Below are 23043 nucleotides of genomic sequence, written 5' to 3' on the forward strand. Positions count from 1 at the left end.
TGTCGGATTGTGGACGGAAATGTTGGTGGCAGCACTCACCAAGTGATAATTTGGTTGCTTGATGTCTTTCTAACCACTGGACTCTGAGTTTTCTTGAGGCAAGGGACTTGTTATGGATTGAATTATGTTCCCAAAAATATGTGTTGGAATCATAACCCCTGTACCTGTGGATGTCGTCCTATTTGGCATAGGGTTTTCTTTGTTATGTTAGTGAGGCCATATCACTATAGAGTGTGTCTTTAACCTAAAGACTTTGAGATATAAAAAGGCCAGTAAGCAAGCAAGCAGACATAAATGGGGGAAAGACAAATGCCATGTGGAAATTGCAGAGGAACCTAGGAACACTAGGGTTACAGAAGTCGAGACAAGTATCTTACTCCAGAGATGACAGAGAGAGAAAGGAGAGAGCCTTCGCTCAGAGCCAGTGCCCTGAATTCGGACTGGTAGCCTCCTGAACTGTGAGAAAATAAAGGTCTGTTTTTTGAAACTACCCACTTCTGTTACAGCAACACTGGCTAACTAAGACAGGACTGCTTAGTTTATCTTCATACTCCCAGTGCTAACTGACCGCCTGCTTCTCAATGGCACCTTAGTGTTTCCTGGAAGGAATCGGGTTTTGAGGGAAGTAAGAGCCCTGGTGGTGCAGTGGTTAAGCGTTTGGCTGCTAACCAAAAGGTTGGCAGTTTAAATCCACCTGCTGCTCCCTGGAAACCCTGAGGGGCAGTTTTACTCTGTCCTATAGAGTCACTATGAGTCAGAATTGATGGCAGTGAGGTTTTTTTTTTTTTAGGGGCAGCTGGTTTGGCTGCTAAACCAAAGGTCACCAGTTCGAATCCACCAGGCGCTCCTTGGAAACTCTACGTGGTAGTTCTACTCTGTTCTGTAGGGTTGCTATGAATTGGAATTGCCTCGACAGCAGTGGGTTTTGGTGGGTACTGGCTCCTGGTGCTCTGACCACCTATGATTTTGAGGCCCAATGTGGCTCCAGGAGCCTCTCCTTCCTTGTGGTTGTGATGTTAACTTTGGCTTGAGTAGTTCTGCTCAGCCACATCTTTGTTCGAATTATGATCATGCATGTTATTTTCTCACAGCCTCACCTTTTCTCATGGGCGCGTGAGTTTCATTTGTGGAGGGTGGTTCTTTCTTTTCAGCTTTTGCGCCCATCACGGAGATGTGCGTTTGGCTCTTACTGATTACCATCGTGTGTAAAGTGGTGCTTTACAGCCATTCAGAAAATTGTTCACACATGTTCCAAAACCCAAAACCAGATGGGTTGCCATTGAGTCAATTCTGACTCATAGCAATCCTATAGGACAAAGTAGAACTGCTCCATGGTGTTTCCAAAACTGTAATCTTTACAGAAGCAGACTGCCACATCTTTCTCCCCTGAAGCGGCTGATGGGTTCAAATTGTCAGCCTTTTGCTTAGCAGCCGAGTGCTTAACCAGGGCGCCACCAGGGCTCCCTCTGGTAATTCCTAACTAGCTCAGCACGGAAGCTTCTCATTGTCAGGGAGGCAGGCCAGCGAGGGGTGTGGGTGTTATTTAAAAGCAGATGCCTGCGGAGGATGTGAAGTCCTGAACATTTAAAACCAGTGTTGTGAGCAGGCACAGGATATTACTTTCTGAGCCGCTTTCAGCCGGCACTCAGGTTTTGTCCTTGGGACGCCTTGGTTCACTGTGTGTTCCGTTCTTATCAACACAGATGCCTCCTGAAATGAATGAGCTTGAGCGTCATCACAGTAAATCTCCCGACACTTAACCATTTTGAAGAGTTGCAGTGAGTCAGGGAGGTTAGAGCTTTTTCATATGGATCATGGGTTACAGGTGCCGTGGAGGAGGACATGGTACCGTATCCAAGCAGGGCTTGTCCAAATGTGATTAATTTTCCCCACCCTGTCTCTGCTTCCTTAAGTCCCCAGCTCAAAGACTGTACCAGAAGGCTTGTGAATACAGATTGTGCAAGTCGCTAGAGCGTAAATTTACTCAGGTTATCAGTATCGCCCAAGGCTAGGCTGCACGGCAGCTTTGATGGCAGCAGAACCCATTTCGCCTTCCTGCCAATGGCCCAAATGTATCACTTAATAAGGATATCATTGGGTGTAAGAATGCAGAATGCTGAATGCAAAATGAGCTGGAAAGCGTAATATAAAACTTTTATTGTTTTTTTTTTTTTTAATGGATCAGAAATGAAGAGTTTTTCTAGCCAGTGCTTAATGGCTGTCCGTGCTGAGCTGGAGCACATGCGTACAGAGAATGAGAACATGAACCCGAGAGTGAGCAGCCTCAAATGGCGCTCAAGCCACAGAGCGCAGGCAGGCTACATGGGTCTGGTTCTTCCCTTTGGGACAGAAGGAGCTTCTTTAAGGTCTTTACTCAGAGAGGGCAATTGAAGTTTGCCACAATTTTATTTTGTTGTGACGTGGTTGCTAAGGTGACCTCTACTTATACCTGGCCCTCAGTCCTAAAGTAATGTTGGCTCTTCTGCTGGGGTGGAGAAAGTGACCCTGAGGCACCACGCCACTGCAGCTCCTGAAGGAGCTCATGAAAAGAGCCCTGGACCAGGAGCCAGGTACTCTGATTTCTGCTAAGCCCACCTTGTTAGTTTCCTTTTGTTGTTATAAAAAATTATCATGAATGTAACAAAACAACACACATTTGCCATCTTGCAGTTCTGGTAGTCAGAAGTCTTATAATCAGGGTGTTGGGGCCGGCTGTGTTCCTCCTGGAGACTCTAGAGGGGAGTTCATTTTCTTTCCGTTTTCAGCTTCCAGAGACCACTTGAATCCCTTGACTTGTGGCTCCTTCCCTTCATCTTCAAAGCCATCAGTGCAGCATCTGCCAATCTCTTCTCTTTTTCTCTGACTTCTGCTTCTGTTGTTGCATTTCCTTCTCTATGACCCTCCTGCCTGCCTCTTATAAGGACCCTTGTGATTATATTGAGCCCAACCAGATAATCCAGGATGGTCTTCTCATCTCAAGATCCTTAATTTAGTCAAATCGGCAAAGTCTCTGCCATGTGGGGTAACATTGTCACAGGTCACATGAATTAGGATGAGGTCATCTACTTTGGGGCTGTTATTTGGCCTATACATCACCCTTTCCCTGTCCAGTCCCATTCTGCCACATCCCCTCCACCCTGCTCCAGTCCTTTAGAGACAAAGGAATGGTGTACCATTCACTTTCTTCACAGAACACCTTAACTGTGCTCTAGAAGTTTTGGGTTTTTAAATTTTTATTTGATATATAAATATCTTAAAGACCTTAGAACTCATGAAAAACAAACATCGTACTCAGATTCATCCGTCTTTTAGAACAATTCGATACTTGTGTATAGATGGAGAGATAGCTGCTATCCATTCGACTGCAACTCATGGCAACCTTGTGTACAACAGAACGACACATTGTTTAGTCCTGCGAAATCCTCATGATTGCCTGCATGTTTGAGGCCATCCTTAAAACTGTTGTGCCAGCCCATCTTATGGAGGGTCTCCCTCACCCTCGCTGGCCCTCTCCTCCAGCAAACGTGATTTCCTTCTCCAGCAATTGATCCCTCTTGATGACACGTCCAAAGCAAGCTCATAGGACGGTGTTCTGTTGTGATCTATAAAATTTTCATTGGTTAATTTTGGGAAGTAGATCACCAGGCCTTTTTTCCTGGTCTGTCTTAGTCTGGAAGCTCTGCTGGAGCCTGTCTACCATGCGTGACCCTGCTGCTATTTGAAATACTGGTGGCATAGCTTCCAGCATCACAGCAAAATGCAAGTCACCACAGCATGACAAGCTGAGAGACAGGTGGTGGACTTTGTGTATAACAAGTGTTTTATAAGTAACCAGGGATAAGGTTTCCTGAAAAGAAAGGCCTAAGACTTCTGTTCTTTGGGAGTTCCGGACTTAAAGTGATTTCATTTATTTTTGATGTCAGTTACTGATTTAACAAAAGTAAAGGAGGGAGGATTTCATTTAGACAGACCTGTGGATGGTTGAGTAGGTTTACTAATTTTAAGTAAATGGTAGCTGTTTGTATAAGTATTTGGAGAATTCTTTAGTGTTATTGACTAAAGCTGAGCATACCCCATGACCCAGCTATTCTATCCCTAGCCATATAAAAAAAAAAAACCCATATAGCAGAGAGAAATGCCTGCACATGTGCACGGACATGGGCAAGGATCTTCATATCAGCATTATTTGTGGTAATGCCGGACAGGGAACTGCCCAAAGGTCCAGCAACAGTGAGATAAACTTAACTGGTAGCATATTCATGCAGTAGAGTGCTGTATATTGTTGCTGGGTGCCATCAAGTTGGTTTTTGACTTACAGGGGACCCCGTGTGACAGAGTAGAACTGCCCCATAGGGTTTTCTAGACTGTACTCTTTATGGGAGCAGATCACCAGGCCTTCCTTCCTTAGAGCCGCTGTGTGAGCTTGTACGGGCAACCTTTTAGTTAGCAGATAAACACGTAACTGTTGCACCACTGTTGGACAGTGAAAATGAATACATTCACAACAGTGCTAAACAATAGAAGGCAGACACAAGGTAATACGTACTGTAGGATTCCAATTATAGAAAAGTCTAAATCAGTCTAGGCCTCTAGCCCTGGGGGCCCAGTGGTTAAGAGCTGCAGTGTGCTGCTACAGCCGCTAACCAAAAAGGGCTGGCAGTTCAAACCCGCCAGCCGCTCTTTGGAAACCCTGTGGGGCAGCGCTGCTCTGTCCTACAGGGTCGCTATGAATCGGAATCAGCTCCCTTCCATGAATCTGGATAGTGGCTGACTGTGGGGGGCAGAGTAGGAGAGAGTACGGGACAGGGCTTTGGAGTGCTGGTAGTAATTTTATTTCATTTTTGCCTATTTGATGGTTATACATGTATATTCACTTTTTGATAATTCATCAAGTTGTTTTAATTATGATTTGTTCACTTTTCTGTATGTGTTATTAAAAAACAACCTATGTAAATCTTCATAGTTAATTAAGTACCTGAATTGGAATAGATTCTGTGGGTTTTGTATTCTTTTCAAATGAGAGGAATTTTATTATGCTTCGGGATTTGCGAATCTTTGTCATGGCTTAACTTTGAAATTCAAATGCTTTTTTAAGCATGAAAATTTTCTTTTGGGATAGATGTTTAACACTTCTATTTTGCCGCATATCCTTTTTTGTTTCTTCCCGCTGTACTGTACCGTTTGGACAGATATTCCCCTTGCACAGGTCTGATCATAGCACTACCTTTGGGATCTGAAATGTCCTCATAAAACCTTAATTCTGAAAGCGCGTTTTCATCAATTTGAAAGACTGGTATTCCTCCCAGAACTCTTAACAAGGCACAGATCCCACGGATATTAACACAATATTATTTCTTCGTATTGACACCATGCCACGTTGGATAATATTCCCATCTGTACTAGTCAGCAAACAGACGTCTTCATCAAATCCTTGTGTCTGGAAAAGAAAACCCTTAGTGTTGAATTGTAGAAGCCAGGGAAACATGAAAACGATCATGTACTATTTAAACTATCACAGTGATGGAAATGATAGTGATAGCTCCCATTTATAGCTTGATTAACAGAGACTGGCTGCATTGGCCTATACTGTTGAGTTTGGCTCGCCCAGTGCTTCTACTGTTCTTGAATTAGTTGCTAACAGTTAAAAATTGGGAGACTGTGCGTAAAAATCACGATTTCTGTCTTTTCTGGATCCCCCAAACTAGACCCTCATTCCATTAGAGCAGACATTGGCTGGAGCTGAGTAGCAGCTATCTCTGTACGATGCATGTGTGCTCCAGTTTGCCACAGTCCCCACCATGCCGTGTTGCTCCCTGTGGCATCCCCCACACCGTTGTTAGAGATAGAGCAGTGTGAGAGGGAAGTGCCATGCTTGTGATAAGTGTTTGTCAATTATTGACCTTGCCCTGCCTGGCCCAGTTCCTCTGTGCCAGGTGCTGGGCTAGGGGTTTTACATACATCACCTCATTGATTCCTCCAAACAACTTCACACTTGTTCCATTTTAAAGATGAGGAAACTGAGGCTCAGGGAGATTGAGCTGTTTGGCTGAGGTCACCAGCTAGTAAGGAAGGGAAGTGGCATTCAAACCCAGCCTTTGTATTCAAAAGCCCCTGAACACTGCTGCCTGCCAACAACTTGCAGGTATAGAAACAACTGACAGGTGACATTTCAAGGGCAATATGCTCAAGTTTCAGACAACGACAAGACGAACCCTGGGAGAAGTGAAAAGGGGCTATCTTGAACAAGAAGGCAAACCATGTTCTGGGGCCAGCATGATTATTATAGCCAGTATAAGCAGAAAATTTCATTCGTCCTTTAATGCAGTTTGCGCTTGCTTGTTCTGTAGAATCAATTAAGAACAGGAATGAACGTTAGAAATCACCAGTACAGGCTTACACCCTAAACAAATAAAACGTGTTGAAGCTACACAAGGACTTCATATAGTGCAGGGATTGATGGTAGTGTGAACATGGGCTTTAGGGTCAGACAGACCTGAGTCTGAATTTTAGCGACACCATTTAAATCACGAAGTGACATTGGGCAAGCCACTTAACCTCCTTGGAGGTATTTGTGAAATGGGGAGCCTAAATTGTAGCTCATACTGTTAGGTGGTTGTTGTTGTTAGCTGTTGAATCAACCTCTGACTCCGCAGTCCCATGTACAACAGGATCAAGCCTTTGTGATCCATAGGGTTTTTAATGACTGATTTTTGGAATTAGGTCATCAGCCTGTTCGTCCTGGTCCATCTTAGTCTGGAAGCTCCACTGGCACCTGTTCAGCACCATAGCAGTGCACAAGCCTCCACTGACTGTTGGGTGGTGCCTCTGTGTAAAGTGCGTTGGCCAGGAATTGGACCTGAGCTTCCCGTACGGAAGGTGAGAATTCCACCACTGAACCACTAGCGCCCCCTACAGTTGTTACAAAGACCAAGCAAAGTACCTGATATAGAATGGTGATCATTCAATAACAGTTTTCCTCCCCTTTTAGTATTTCCCTATTGTTGTGTGCCACTGAGTCGATTCCAACTCATACTGAACCTCTAGGACAGAGTAGAGCTCCCCCATAGAGTTTCCTAGGCTGTAATGTAATCTTTATGGGAGCAGATTGCCAGGTCTTTTCTCCCACGAGCTGCTGGTGGGCTCAAACTGCTGACCTTTGGGTTTGCAGCCAAGCACTTTAAGCATTGCGCCGACAGGGCAGCTTTGTATTTCCCTAGAATTCTGAAATGTCATCCTGGGAGGGATGTAAAAGATCCCTTGGTCTGAGTTTTACACTGAGGACCCTGAGCCCTAGAAAACATGACTACTCAGTGGTATAATATAATTGGAGCCACCACCCAGATAGTCTATGTGGCCACTCTGTTTGCTGCTTGTTGTTGCCCTCAACATTTTCATTCAGAAATAGTAAGCGGAAAACCAAAGGTGAGTGCCAAGCTTGCTCATTTCTATCCATTTCTACTCCCAGGCACTCACAGCATCCCTCTAGGCGTCAGACAGCAGCGGGGGAGGAGCTACCATAGCTATGGTCATAACTGCACCTGCAGTTAATTGTGGATGCAGCGGCCATGCCTGGGGAAAATGAGATTATTTCACGTAAATGACCTGATGTGAGAATTTTAAAGAGGATTGAAGAGGAAAGGACCATCCTCTGGTGGAGAGTTTAATCACTTCCCTTAAAGAAGACTCGTCTCTTAGGGCTGTAGCTAGGTCAGCCATACCGGGGCTCTAATTCTCAAACCTCCCCTGAAAAGCTGTGTGTCCTCGGTGGAATAACTTAGCCTCTCTTAGTCCAAATTGCCTTCTCCAAAATTGGGGGTGGTGTTACCTGTTTGATAGGGTTTTTGCTTTTAGTGACAAATGAATCCACCATGCCTAGGACAAAGTGGGTTCACAAAGTCATTTTCTGTTCAGCAGTCGCTTTATATATGCTGACTGCTTTCTGAAGCAAAAACATACTCAAGGAGTCAATGGAGTTGAATGTTTAAGCCTGCACCCTTCTAAAGACCCCTGAAGCTGCCAAGATTCCTGTCCTTTCTAGGAAGGGACCTTTACATAAGAGGTATTTGGCATTTTCCCTCCAGCAGAGGGCACTGCATGCCCCATTAGACACGCCAACCAATTGGTTCCCTTAATGGAGCACAGCCTGTGTTAGGCATTGAAGCTTGCAGTGATGTCTCAGGCAGGAAGCGTCCCCACGATACCAGTTGGCAGCAGTTATGATCAGGTTTCCAATTGCTATCGAGCTGATTCTGACTCATGGTGACCCTGTGTGGGTCAGAGTAGAAGTGTGCTCCGTAGGGTTTTCAATGACTGTGGTCTTTTGGAAGTAGATTGCCAGGCCTTTCTTCTGAGGTGCCTCTGTGGATTCAATCAAACCACCAGCCCCTTGACTAGTAACTGAATGCTTAACCGTTTGTGCCACTGATGAACTTCAACAATTATGATTCGGTACCATTGTACCATTTAACGGGAGCTTTCTCATACACATTTACACAGTCCCCGCAGCAACTCCATTAGGGAGGGTGGGCATTCCCATTTCAAAGAGGAGGCAACTGAGCTTTAGAACCATTCTTTGAATCACCCAAGGTTATTCATTCATTCAGCACACATAGTCAGACATTGTTCTAGGCACTGAGGATAGAGCTGTGAATGGTTTTCTCCTGGGGCTTAGAGGAGGGACAGAGATAATGAATGAACCCATCCACCTATGCCGAGTAGTGATAAAGTGCCACAAAGAAAAAGCAGGGAGAGATGGTAGAGAGTGCACTTGGAGAGTGGGGTAGACAAGGGGATAAATGGGAAAGTGCAGTTCCGTATAAGGTAGTCCAGAGGCTGCTCTAATGGGTGATAATTAAGTACAGTCAGGTGGCAATCAGAGGACAAGCATCTCAGCAGAGGGAATAGCAAGAAGTGGTGATTTTTTGGTGCCTCCGTTACTTCCCTCGGGCTGCCGGAACAAAATACTACAAACCGGAGTACTTATAAGGACAGGAAATTGTTGTCTCACAGTTCTGGAGGCTAGGAGTCCAAATGGAGGGTGTTGGCAGGGCCCTGTTCTCTGCAAAGGCTCTTGGGGAAGATCCCTCCTTGGAAGCCTGAATTCCATTCCCAGCCAGTGCATCTCCTGTACACCCACCAGCCTGTCGGTGGGGACTAGCATGTTGCCATGATGTTGAGCAGGTTTGCTCGGAGCTTCTAGACCAAGACTCTATGATGGACTAGGAGAAAGGCTTGGCAGTCTACTTCCAAAAAATCAGCAGTGAAAACCCTGTGAATCACAGCAGCCTGATCTACGACCAGTGATGGGGATGGTGCAGGACCAGGCAGATGTTGTTCTATTGTGTGTGGGATCACCATGAGCTGGGGGTGCCTTGACTGGCAGCTACCAATAGTGATTTGGTTAGGACCCACTCTGCTGCAGCATGACTTCATGTTAATTGATAGCATCTTGAAAGACCCTATTTGCAAACAAGATCACCTTCACAGGTATCAGGAATTAGGAGTTCAACATAGCTTTTTGGCTGGACACAATTTAACTCCTAACAGGGCCTTTGCAAGGCAAGGAGAAAGTGGGGAGAGTGGTGGAGAAGTCAGGACTGGTAGGCAAGGTCCAGTCACGCAGGCCCTGGAGCGTGGGTCTTGTTACCCTGTGTTCTGGCTTCTCCTTCACTGTTCTCACCGCCTCCTCCCTGTGAAGCTTATTTCTGAGAGCCTAGACTTGCCTTTGGCAAAGATTGAGGAACCTGAAATGAGTATTACTTCTTTCTGCACATAGGAGGTCACCTAGATCTCTGGATCCAGAATTTACCAGATGATAATAATTACCGGAGGCGTTTCTTAAAAATATAGACTCCAGCCCACCCGGGGCTTTTATGAAAAATACAGGTTCCAGGGTCCTGCCTCAGACCTGCTAAATCAGATACTTCTGAGGGGATGCCCAGGTGTCTGTATTTTAAACAAGTGGCTTAGGTGATTCTTGAGTTCTGGCAGGTTTGGGAAGCAGTGGCCTGGATAAAGTGAAGCCTCTGGGTAGCTGGCTTCAGCTCTCCCTCTTCCCCTCCTGGGCACAGGGCCTTGGATCTAATAATAAGAATCAACATGGTAATGGCAGCACTAATTGAGTGCCTGCTGTGTGCCTTCCACTCCAGCCTTTCTCTATATGTAATCTCCTTTGACATTTAAATCTTAGTCCTCACCAAGTTCTTGAGGGGGTATTATTATCCCCAGTCAACGTATTGTTTATGCTTTTGTTAATCACTTCTCATGGTGAATTGCACCTCATTTGTGTGAATGAGTGCCTCCTTTTCAGAGTTGTGTAGACTGCATAAAGTAATGGTGTAAATTGCTCAGAAAGGTGCCAGGCACCGGAGTGCTGAACAAGTAGTTATTATCATTCTTATTTACTCTGATTTCCATGCCCTTCAGATGGTGAGGTCTTGCCTTTTCCTTAGTCACCTCTGCATCCTTAGTCTTTGACATAATACCTGGGATACAGTTAATTGCTCAGTAAGTATTAAAGTGTCAGAAATAATATTAAGCATTTATTATGCATCAAGCATCAAGTCCTTTCCGTCTGTCAGCTCATTTATTCCACGAATTATAAGTGCCCTATCAGGCAGGTACTAATTTTATTCCCATTTTACAGGTGAGGAAAGCAAGGTTTGCAGAAGCTCAGTAATTTGCTCAAGTTGCCACAGCTGGAAAGTGGTAGCGCTAAGATTTAACCCAGGCAGTCCTGTCAACCGTGCTCTCTCCAAGGTTCCTTTCATGAATTGACATGATTCTAGATCCTTTTCCCTTTTCTATGTAGACCACTTCCTCCTGCTTGGTTCTCCATGGTAACTGGGAAAAGTTGGTCTCTTCCCTGTTATGGATGATGTTGTTAACTGCCATCGAGTTGGTCCCCAACTCATGGCGACCCCATGCACAGCAGAACAAAATGCTGCCTGGTACTGTGCCATTCGCTTGATTGGTAGAGGATCAGACCATTTTGATCCATGTGGTTTTTATTGGCTAATTTTTGGAAGTGGATTGCCAGACCTTTTTCTGTAGTCCGTCTTAGTCTGGAAGCTCTGCTGAAACCTGTTCAGTGTCGTATCAACATGGAGTCCTCCACTGACAGATGGGTGGTGGCTGTGCATGGGGCATATTGCCTGGGAATCAAACCCAGGTCTCCCACATGGGAGGCACAGATTCCACCAGGGAGCCACAGTGCCCTTCACATGTACTTGGAAAGTGTACTGGTTTGAAACTTTGTCTCCAGGTAAAGTGGGCTCTGTCCTGTTGACCTTTCTTATTTTTCAAACTCTGAATTTTCCTTGCTTGCTCCTCGGATTATCTGCCAGTTGCTTCTGCTCCTGTTGATGATTGGATTCAGCGTCCAGGGACAGATAAGGGTCAGCCTGTTCTGAGCAGGAGAGATAACTGGGCCCTTGCCTTCCCCTTCCAGGAGCCATGCCTGTGATTTATGCTTCTCAGAATGCCGTGCCTGGCTTGCTCGCAGTGATTTGGGGCAGTTCCGGTGCCTGAACTCTTCAAATCACCAGTGCAGAAACGTACTCGGCACTTCTCAGCACCCAGCGAGGCAGGACCCACAGGTGAGCTGCTGCAAGGCAGCAGGAGTGGGACAGGTCTGGGTAGAGACGAGCACCTCACCCACGGCTTAATTTCATGTTTTGGGTAAACACTCAGAGGTGAGTGGCATGAAGGGTTAGCCAAGTAAGGATCTCTGAGAGGGAGATATTTACAGAATTCTTCGATTTCGCTTACACAAGTCTCTGTCTTAATAGATAGTCCTGCTCAGATGGCTCTCTGATGCGTAGAAAGGAGCCTGTTTTTCCTTTTGGTCTTCCCTCTGCTCTAGATAATTCCTGCATTGCTTTCCAGATGCTTCAGTGAGAGGTACTAATGAGAGAGAGACCCTTGAATTGCATTTTTTCCTCACCTCTTCATTTGATCTGTTCCCGGGTGAGATTCATGGGCTCCTTTAAGCTTTGAGGCAACCCCTTCCTTCATTAGCGTACCATAATGCGAGGTAACACTTAACCGACCATTTACTCTGTGTACTGTTCTAAACACTGTTCACTTTTTACAACACACCTCTAGATAGATACATAGATGGGCAGGTAGATAGATAGATAGATGGTAGATAGGTAAATTAGGTAGATAGATAGCTGCTGTCAAGACAACTGTGACTCGTGACAACCTTACGTATAACACAATGAAATGTTGCCCGGTCTTGAATCATCCTCATGACCGCCAGCACGTTCGAGTCCATTGCTGCATCTGTTGTGCCAATCCATCTCGTCAGGCGTCTCTCACCCCTTCTGCTCCACCAAACACGATGCTCTTCTCCAGCAATTGATTCCTCCTGATGATGTGTCCAAAGCAAGCAAGTCAGATTAGGTTCTGTCATGATCCAGAAAGTTCTCATTGGCTAATTTTCAGAAGTAGATTGCCAGGCCTTTCTTCCTATTCTGTCTTAACCTGGAAGCTATGCTGAAGCCTGTTTAGCGTGGATGACCGTGCTGATATTTGAAATACCAGTGGCATAGCTTCAAGCATCATAGCAACACACAAGCCACCACAGTACAGCAAACCGACAGATCTGTGGTGGACACACCTCTTAAGTAGTTGCTACCATCATTCTCTTTTTATGAGTAAAGTATCTAAAGCATAGGATGTTCAGCAACCTGTCCAAGATCACAGAGCCAGTGTGGGGCAGACCTAGCTTGTCTGGCTCAAAACTCCTGCTTTAACAATGGTATACATTGCTCTTGTGTCCCTCCATCCCTCTTCCCTCCTTCCCATCCATTATAATCAGTAACATGTATATATTTCCTGCTCTGTGCTGAGCACTGTGCCAGTCACTAGGGACCAGGGATGAGTAAGGTGGTTTTGGGGGGGTAGAGAAGGTGTAGAAATACAGAAGTCAGACCGTGCTGCTGGTGCTATGAGAACACAGGACTCCAGACACAGTGGGAACCTAGGTAGGGCAGAGTTCAGAAAAGGGCATCATGGGGGAGGTCACCCATGAACTAAGTCATGAAAAGTCGGTAGGAGTGGTTTGGGGACCCAGGAGAGAACATTTGGTCGCTTGGGAAAACAAATGGAACAGCCTGGAGTGAAAGGGGAATTGGAAGGCATCACACGTGCACCAAGCACTATCATCACCTGTTAGAAAGGGGGACTCTCTGGTTGGGGCAAATGTTAAGCACCCCACTACTAACAAAGGTTGGTGGTCTAAATCCACCCAGAGGTGCCTTGGAAGAAAGGCCTGAGGATCTACTTCCAAAAGACCAGTCATTGAAAATCCCATGGAGCACAGTTCTGCTCTGACCTGCATGGGGTCATCATGAGTTGGAATCAACTTGATGGCAACTGGTTTGGTGTAGTTTTATCAGAGAGAGTGCCCACCTCCAGGGAGTGAGGACAACAGGGTGGAGCGGAAGGGGCATGGGCTTTGTTGACAGAAAGCTTGGAGTTTGAAACCTGTCTGCCACTTCCCAGCTGTGTGACCATGGTCATGCCTCATAACTTGAATCTGCGTTTTTTTCTATGTACAAATGGGAACAATTAGACCGTCCTTGCACAGTGGTTCAAAGATCTAAATGGGATGGTTTATGGATGTAACTGACATCTGTTAGGCTCTCAGTAAATTGTTGCTCCTTGTTTTATTACTTTTGTTTTTGATGAGATCATTTATAGATAAACTTCAGATCTGTAGTTGCAAATGAAAGGTAGTATGAAAAAAAATTCGTTTTGGCACACAGTTGTGGCTCAATAAATACAAAGCGAAGGCCAAATTTGCACGCAGTTCAACTGGATTGCATGCCAGCAGCAGGGCATAGTGGGAAAAGCATGGAACCGGAAGAGAGAGCGATTTATCGGCTTGCTCAGGGTCACTTGGGTAGTATGTGATGGTGCTTATTTTCTCAGTGGATCTCTATAATAGCTCTGTGTGTGTGGCTGGGTTAGCATTATCTTTCCCATAGACAGAAAAGTAAGTCCCAGGGAAATTAAGTATCTTGTACAAATCATTCATATTGTTGGTCCTAGAATGGATTTCATCACTGACTAGCCATATGGCAAGTCCAGGACTCCTTTTCCTAATCTGTACAATTGGGATGATGGCACTTGCCCTGACCACCTCAAAGAGTTGTTGCCCAGGGCAAATGGACTAGTCCATGAAGAAGGAAACTCTGAAGTACATAAACATTAGCTGGCTTGACAAAGGGCAGAATTCCGTTGTTGTCGTTAGCTGCCATCAGGTTCGCCCCCGACTCATGATAACCCCGTATGTTACAGAATAGAACTGTTTCATAGGGTTTCCTTGGCGGTAATCTTTATGGAAGCAGCTCGTTAGGACTTTCTTTTGCAATGCTACTCGGTGGGTTCGAACTGCCAACCTTTGGACTAGCAGCCGATTGCAAACTGCTAGTAACATCCAGGCTCCTAGAATTTCGTTACCAGCTCATAATTTTCTAGTGTTTCCCTATTTTCTGGAAATATGGAAAATGGAAAAAAGAAACTGTTTTGGTCAATGCATGGATCTAAGATAGACGGCCGTCAAGTCAGTTTCAACTCAGCGACCCTATGTACAAACACTGTCCGGTCCTGCTCCATCCTCATAATAGTTGTTATGCTTGAGCCCATTGTTGGAGCCACTGTATCAATCCATGTCATCGAGGGTCTTCCTCTTTTTTGCTGTCACTCTACCAAGCGTGATGTCCTTCTCCAGGGACTGATCCCTCCTGATAACATTTCCAAAGTATGTGAGACATAGTCTTGCCATCCTCTCTTCTGAGGAGCACTCTGATTGTACTTCTTCCAAGACAAATTTGTTCATTCTTTTGGCAGTCCATGGTGTATTCAGTGTTCTTCCCTAACACCATAATTCAAGGCATCAGTTCTCCTTTGGTCTTCCTTATTTATCACCCAGCTTTCACATGCATATGAGGCAATTGAAAGCACCATTGCTTGGGTCAGGGGCACCTTAGTCTTAAAGTGACATCTTTGCTTTTTAACACCTTAAAGAGATCTTTTGCAGCATATTTGCCCAGTGCAAATGCGTCTTTTGATTTCTTGACTGCTGCTTGCTTCCATGAGTGTTAATTGTGGATGCAAGTAAAATGAAATCCTTGGCAACTTCAGTCTTTTCTCTGTGTATTATAATGTTGCGTATTGGTCCAGTTGTGAGGATTTTTGTTTTCTTTATGTTGAGATGAAATAGAGTAAGCAAGTCTATGGACATTAGAAAGATGAAATGCTTCCTGCCTCTGAATCTAGCTGAAGTCTTCAGGGAAGAAGGTAGAGGCACTCAGCCCCAGAGAAGGATGTCTGAGTTCACTGTCTACTCTGTTGTCCTGGAGAGCAGTTCTGAACCTGAGCTCACATCCTCTCTCTCCCAGCTTTTTCCCACCCTTCAAGGCCCAGCTAAAAGCCACAGTGCCTTCCCTGTATCCTTTCCTGGAATCTTCCTCCTTTCCTAGAATCACTGGCGTGTCCTTCCAGTGTAATCTGTAGCCTTCATGCCTGGGCCAGGCATTTAGAACCACAGTCTGCAGTCTTGTTAATGATCCTCCCTCATTCACTTATTCAGGAAAAATCAGGGACCTATTGTGTCCCAGGATACCCTGGGTGGTTCAAATGATTAGTGTGCTCGGCTGCTAACTGAAAGGGTGGAGTTTTGAGTCCACCCAGAAGTACCTCGAAAGAAAGGCCTAGCAACATACTTTTGAAAAATCAGCCATTGAAACCCAGTGGGGCACAGTTCTACTCTGACACACATGGTGTCACCATGAGTTGGGATCAACTTAACAGAAACTGGTTTTGGTACTATGTTCTGGGCATACTTTTAGGTCCTCTGAAGACACTCCAGTCCTCATAGAGCTTTTAGTCTGCTGGGGAAATAGAAAAGTAAGCAAGTTTATAAATAAACAAGATAATGACACTGTACTAAGAGCAACTAGGCATGCCATTTTGGATAAAGTGGCCAGGGAAGGACTTTGATGAGGTGACAGTCAGCTGAGATCTGTTGCATAATTATGAGCCAGCTGGTGGTGGGGCACTGTAGGCAAAGAAAAGAGGGTAAAGACCCAGAGGTTGGAAAAACTTGTCTATGCTTGCAAAAAGCTAATGGAGGCCAGTGTGTCAGGCGGGAAGTGAGCAAGAGGACAAGTGGTCAGAGATGGAGTTGGGACTTAGGCAGATGCCACATGGACAGGCCACAGAAAGGAGTTTGAATTCCTTTTAAAAATAGTGAGAAGACATTGAAAACTTGGGCTAGTGTGACAGCATGGCTGGGCATGTTAGTTTTCTTTGGCTACTGCAGCAAATTACCATAAATTTAGTGGCTTAAAACAACATGAATTTTTTCTCTTATAGTTTTGGAGACTAGAGGTCCAAAACCAGGGTTGAAGCCAAGGTGTTGACAGGGCTTGCTGCTTGTAGAGGCTCTAGGGGAGAATCTGTTTCCTTGTCTTTTCCAGCTTCTAGAGGCCACCTTCATTGTTTGGCTCATGGCCCCTTGCTCCACTTTAAAGCCAGCAGCCATGTCACTCCAACCTCTGACTTCATCGTTACATCTTTTCTCTGACTTTATTGCCTCCCTTTATAAGGACCCTTAGGATTACATTGGACCCACCCGAATAATCTAGGATAATCTCCCCATCTCAAAATCTTAATTTGATCATATCACCAAGAGTCCCTTAAGATAGCATATTCATAGGTTCTGGGATTAGGACTAGGACACCTTTGGGTGGGGGGCCATTATTAAGCTAGTGCACTGGATTTACATTTCAAAATGACCCATCTGGCTTCTGTGTAGAGAATGATCTAAGGGGGACTGGAGTTTAGGCTAAGCCACCAGCTAGGTGGCTAATATATTAATCCAGGAGAGTGGCGATGATGACCTGAGCTGAGATGGTGGCTGTGGAGGTGAGAGAAGTGGCTATCTGAAGATAGGTTTTGGAGGTGGAGCCTCCTGGTCTTGGTGATATTTGGGTTGTGAAAGTGAGAGGTAGGGAATCACCAATGACACCTAGATTTTGCCCTGAGCCTAGTGTGGAGGCTGGAAGAAAACCAGGTGCTGGGCTAGGGAATAAATAGATGAGATATGTTGATAGCAAAACAACGATCTGACAGTGAGCACCCCAACATGCTCACACGGGGTGTTGGGACCCTTGAAACAGTGACACCCAACAGTGAGGTGAGCTAGGAAGCCAGAGTCCACTCTTAGCTCTTATTTCTTGGTGGTAGGAGGTTCCTGTCTCTGTCTGCTCACTTCTCTGTTTTACGTCTCAAAAGATACTGACTCAAGAGACAACCTAATCCTGTAGATTCTGTCTTGCCTCATTAATATAACTGCCTCTAATCCTGCCTCACTAACGTTATAAAACCAAACCAAACCTGTTGCCAATGAGTAGATTTGGACTTATAGCAACCCTATATATATATATTTTTTTTTTATAGGACAGAGTAGAACTGCCCCATAGGGTTTCCAAGGAGCGGCTGGTGGGTTCGAATTGCAGACTTTTTTGATTAGCAGCCATAGCTCTTAACCACTTCATCACCAGGGCTCCAGTAACATCATACCCAACCCACTGCCGTCGAGTCGATTCCGACTCATAGCGACCCTATAGGACAGAGTAGAACTGCCCCGTAGAGTTTCCAAGGAGTGCCTGGTGGATTTGAACTGCCGACCTTTTGGTTAGCAGCCATAGCACTTAGCCACTATGCCACCAGGGTTTCCAGTAACATCATAGAGGTTAGGATTTACAACATATAGGATAATTATATCACCTCACAAAATGGAGGACAGTGACTCAATACTGGCAATCATGGCCTAGCCAAGTTGACATATATTTATGGGGATACCATTCAATCCATGACAGAGGGTTAATAGTGAGGTTTCTGCAGAGCTGAAGCCTCTTTTGCGGGGACTCTCAGCCACAAATCAGTTCTTCATCTTTCTACTCTGAGTGCTAAAATGCTGGACAAGTCTCCTTTTGGAGGGGCCATGTGAAATCAGGCCGAGGTTCTCCTCCTAACTTTCATGCCCCTTCTGTCCTTGAGCTTTGGAATGGAGCGCTGGATTTTTTCCCCAAACCAGCTGTGCTTGTGTAGGGTATTTAACCTCCTGATGCCTCAGTTTTCTCACCTGTAAGATGGATATGTCAGTAGTTCCTATTTACATACTTAGAGCGCTCAAGCGTTGGATTTTTTTGTAAGGTTGTAGCAGGGCCATAAAAAAAATTTTTTTTTTTTTTTTATAGCTTCTCCTTATTCCTTTTAGCTGCAGCTCAGGTGCTCTGGTGCTACCTCAGCATCCCTCGTCACCTTCCTCTACCTGGTGCTTAGTCAGAAACTGTGGTCCTGGGCCTTGGCCAGTGGTGTGCTGCCTTCGGGGCTCCAGACCCAGCAGGCTGGGTGTAATTGCAGGTTCAGCGTTCCTGAACTTGGCTCAATTACACTTTTGCATTTTTGAAAGTCTCCATTCCACTAAAGATGTTTGCAGGTAACTCCAGGGGACTAGTATTTGATGTTTCAGTCACTGGTTTTTCTGTAGGTGTTTTTATTCCTGTTAACTTGTAAGCCCCTTGAAGGTTCTGGCTTTCGGATTTCTTTAAATCCCCTACTGTGCTCCATATGCACGTTTGTTGTTGTTCGCTGCCTTGGAGTCAGCTCTGACTCACACCAACCTTACGGATAACAGAACAGAATGTTGCCTGGTCCTGTGCCGTCTCCATGATCATTTGTTTAGTTGGAGTCCATCTCGTTGAGGGTTTTCCTTGTTTTCACTGACTTTACCAACCACAGTGTCCTTTTCTAGCAATTGGTCTTTACTGATGATATGTCCAAAGTGAGCGAGGCAGAGTATGGCCGTCTTCACTTCTAAGCAACATTCTGGTTGTATTTCTTCTAAAACTGATTTGTTCATTCTTCTGGCAGCCCACAGCATGTTCAGTGTTCTTCGCCAACGCCACAGTTCAAATGCTTCAGTCGTTCGGTCTTTTTCATTGTCCTGCTTTTGCATGGTTATGAGCCTATTGAAAAGGCCATGGTTTGGGTCAGGTGCACCTTAGTCACTGAAGTGACAGCTTTCCTTTTTAAAACTTTAAAGAGGTCTTGTGTAGCAGATTTGTCCAGTATAATACATTGCGTCACACATCCACCCATTGCTGTCTGGTCGATTCTAACTCATAGCGATCCATAAGACAGAGTAGAACTGCCGCATAGGGTTTCCAAGGAACAGCTGATGGATTCAAACTGCTAATGTTTTGGTTAGCAACCTGACCTCTTAACCACTGTGCCACCAGGGCTCCTTGCTTCACACATAAAAAAAAAATCACACATAGTAGGTGCAAATTCTGTAGAAGAAGTGGTGCTCTTATTTCAGCCATTTTTTAAATTTGTATTTTTCAACCTAGTTAAGGAAGTCATGCTATATGCATGATACAGCAATAATCTTGTTTTGTTTTTTTTTTTTAGTATGGATGCACTATTATCAAAATTAAAAGACTAATTAAAGTCAGGGCAAAGACTTGTAATGCTGTACTGTACTGTAATGTACAGTACTGTAATGCTGTAGTATTGTACTATAATGTACTGTAATGCTATAGTACTGTACTGTTATGTAATGTACAGTATTGTAATGCTGTAGTACTGTAATGTACAGTACTGTACTGTAATATACAGTACTATAATGCCATAGTACACTTACCTGAGTACTGTGTTCCAAAGTGCTGGCTATATACACAGCAGAGATAAGTTCAGCAGAGACATTTTGATGATGGCTTCTCTTCTTGTAGGAGTCCCAAACTAGTCCCCTTCACATGTGAAATTTATCATCTCCTTGATGAAATGGCTCCAATTCATCCTATGAAACATGGGGGTAAGCCCCTTCTGGGATTCCCCTGTGTCTGTCCTACATTTTTCAAAACTTAAGCCCAAATGTCAGATGGTGTGGGATTTGGGGAACGGGGAATCTCGTATTTGAATGAAAATTCAGGCAGAGCTTGAGTTCGTGAGATTAGTAGAGTGGGGGAGTACCCTTGTCTGCTTTGCCTTTATTTTTTATGATGTAGTTTTGAGAAGGGCCTGATGCTTAGCCACACGTGAGACCTGTTCTGCAGGGCTTTATGATTCCCACAGATACTTTTGCTCATCTCTTCTTGGTTGCTGAGGTTTCTTCAGGGTGGCTGGCTGTTTCGTGTCACCTCCATTCATTCTCCACTCCCCTTTTTGCCTATTAGATCATTGAACAGTTATTTATTAAGCACCCACTGTATGTTTGGTACACATAGAAGGTCAGCGAAAAAGAGGAAGACCCTTATTGAGATTGATTGATACAGTGGCTGCAACAATGGCTAAAACTGTGATTGTGAGGATGGTAATGGGACCTGGCAGTGTTTTGTTCAGTTGTACGTGGGTCACTATGAGTCGGAACTGATTTCGATAGTACTTTTTTAACAACTTATGTTTGATACAGGGCTAGAGTCTAAGAAAGACACAGATAGCCCCAGCAAGAGTGTTTTCTTGTTGGTCTTTGGCCATGATGACTTCTTTCCATGTGATCATTCCCTGAAGATGGTGGTGCTTTTGGGAAACCAGGAGATAAAGTAACAGAAGCACTGTTTTTGGATAAGGGAGGTTACAGGGTGGGAGGAAGCTTTGAATTTAAGCCTAGAGTGTCGATCTCTTTTTTTGGGAAGGACTCACTAAGTCACAGTTGTAGTCAAAAATGTCTTCTGTAATAAAAGTATATGAGAATAATAAAAGGAGTAGTAATAGTAAATAAATAATAGATTAATAGTAATAAAAGTACTTTGGGAATCCCAAAGGAGAGACATATAACTATCTGGGAAGTCAAGGAAAGTTTCACAAAGAAGGTGCGTCTTGGGCTGAGAATTGAAGGAATAGGCCAGGGAGGGAGGGGTCGGAAGATAGCCCCTCAGCTCTGTTGTTGGTTGGGATCTTGAGATCCCAAAGAGTTCATGGGCAGAGTCTGTCTGCTGAGATTATGGAATGATCCCTGGTGTAGTCTTAGAGCTTAACCAAATCAGTCAAATAGTCTTTGTAGGGAAAGCGGCAGAGGAAGTGTGAAGCGCTGCACGGTGTCACGCGCGCACTGTCTCTGCTAACGGGTTTCTGTGTTAGCTTTGGCGTCTCGCAGGGTGACTGCAGAGACAGACTCTGTCTTCATAAATCTGAGGTGTCCCTTTCTGCTTCCATAAACACGAGGCACTCTCATTCCCTCCCCCACTCTCTCCACGCCCCCTCTTTGGCCCTCAGTAATTCTGTATTAATGGCAGCGATTAAGCCGCCTCACCTCATCAAGGGGAAGATATCAATCTTCATCAGGCCCAGGGAGGAGCCTCAGTTTTTCTGCTCTGCTCCCCCCTGCTCTCCGCGTGGAGCTCAACTGCAGCAGCGTCTGTGGGATGCAGTCCTGCATGTACTGATGCCTTTCGGTTGGTTCCCTTCTCTGATTCCCTCCCTTCGCCTCCTCACATCCCAGCATCCTAGCAAGCATTGCAGGCTGTAACTGAAGATCACTGTCAGCAGATGGAGGAAAGGAGAAAATGTTCTGTCGACAGGGCAGGACTGCAGCCGGAAACTGGAAGCTTTGGGTTTATGAATCCCTCGGAGAAGTGTGCCGGGACCTGCCTGCCTTTTTCATGCTATGTTTCTGTGATTAGTTGTGAGCCAAGGATGTTGGATGCCCAGGGCCAGGGCAGGAGGCAGGGAGGCCTGGATGATTAGTCAGAGAATTAGGAATGGAAAGAAGGTAGTTCCCCCAAGACTGGTCTTGCAAGAGGGAACCAGTCATCAATAATAGCTTCTTGTCCATTGGGTTTCTATTATGTGCCAGGCTCTGGGCCGACACTGTAAATTACACATTTTATCTCATTTAATCCTCACAAGTAAACTTGCCAGATGTGCGTTGCTCTTGCATTTTTCAGATGAGGAAACTGAGGCCTGAGAGGTTACATACCTTTGCAGGGTTGCATGGGTAGCTGGGAGGGAACTTCATTCTGCTCTAGATTTCCTGACTCCCTCTGTAGCGCTCTGCGCCTTGTACCTAGAGTGACCTGTAATTTATTGCCCAGACTGGAACACTTTTGAGAATGAAAGGAGGTGTAATTCATAATTACACCAGGACAGCAGGCATGAACTGGGCCTGGTCCAGGGGAAGGAGAAGCATGCTGTCTTACCTGCACCCCAGCTGGAGGCAGAGGGATACTTCCACCCACCTTTTGGAAGCAGACTGACAAGAAGGACACGGGCCCCTCTTCCCCATGTACCTTTCCTCCTGCGGGGAGTCATCTGTAGCCCCTGAGGGCCCTGCTGGCTTACCAGTTGCCCAACGCAGGCAGACCTGATGATTTTGCTTTTAAAATGAGGAACCTCAAATAACCACTGCTCAGCAAGCCTCTTTCATCCCCCGACCACCTTGGAGGAGGAGCTCCTTAACTCTCTCTGCCCTGTGTATCTGCCTTTTTCAGCCTTTGAGCACACCTGGGTTGGCACAATTCTTCTTTTTCCAAGAGTGGGCTCCGTTTATATATATGTATATTCCACCAGCAATCTTCTACTCCCAGGAATTCCTAAGACATTAAATTAGCAGAAAATTACATTAGTGCTAAGACCCAAACTCAGTTACCTGAAATACAAGTATTTATTGTGAGGAATAAAAGCACCTCATCTCTACCTCTCCACGCTGGGTCATACCCTCACACCGAATCTTATTAATACTGATTTTGTTTTAATTGGCAACATTTTTATTTTTTGGTAGGTGGTCTCAAAGGCACAGAGTATGTGATATGACATATCAGTCAGTGCAAGGCAAGCTTGTACATGGTTGTTCCACATGTGGTTTACCGGCTCTTTGGGCTACGGTCTGCAAATACGAATTCTGACAAAGGCCTTCAGAATCTCCCTTTACATGACCTGTCTCCCTGGGCTCTAGCTGTGTCAGCCTGCTCACTTCTTCTCTGACATGGCGGATACTTTTATGTCGTATTTTTCCTCCACTCTCTG

The 23043-nt window shown here is 45.1% G+C and overlaps 1 protein-coding gene across 2 annotated transcripts in view; it reads left to right on the top strand.

Moving 5' to 3' along the window:
* The window catches only part of LARGE1 (LARGE xylosyl- and glucuronyltransferase 1), a 693833-nt gene that overhangs the window by 183251 nt on the left and 487539 nt on the right, over window positions 1-23043 (top strand). The window contains exon 2 of one of the 2 annotated variants that reach the window (XM_023539269.2): window positions 11450-11597. The exons of the other annotated variant lie outside the window; for it this stretch is intronic. The gene's annotated coding sequence lies outside the window, so the exon portion shown is untranslated. The remainder of the gene's footprint in view (window positions 1-11449; window positions 11598-23043) is intronic. 2 annotated transcript variants of the gene reach the window in all.

The sequence above is a fragment of the Loxodonta africana genome, chromosome 4, assembly GCF_030014295.1.
Source record: "Loxodonta africana isolate mLoxAfr1 chromosome 4, mLoxAfr1.hap2, whole genome shotgun sequence".
Lineage (NCBI taxonomy): Eukaryota > Metazoa > Chordata > Mammalia > Proboscidea > Elephantidae > Loxodonta > Loxodonta africana.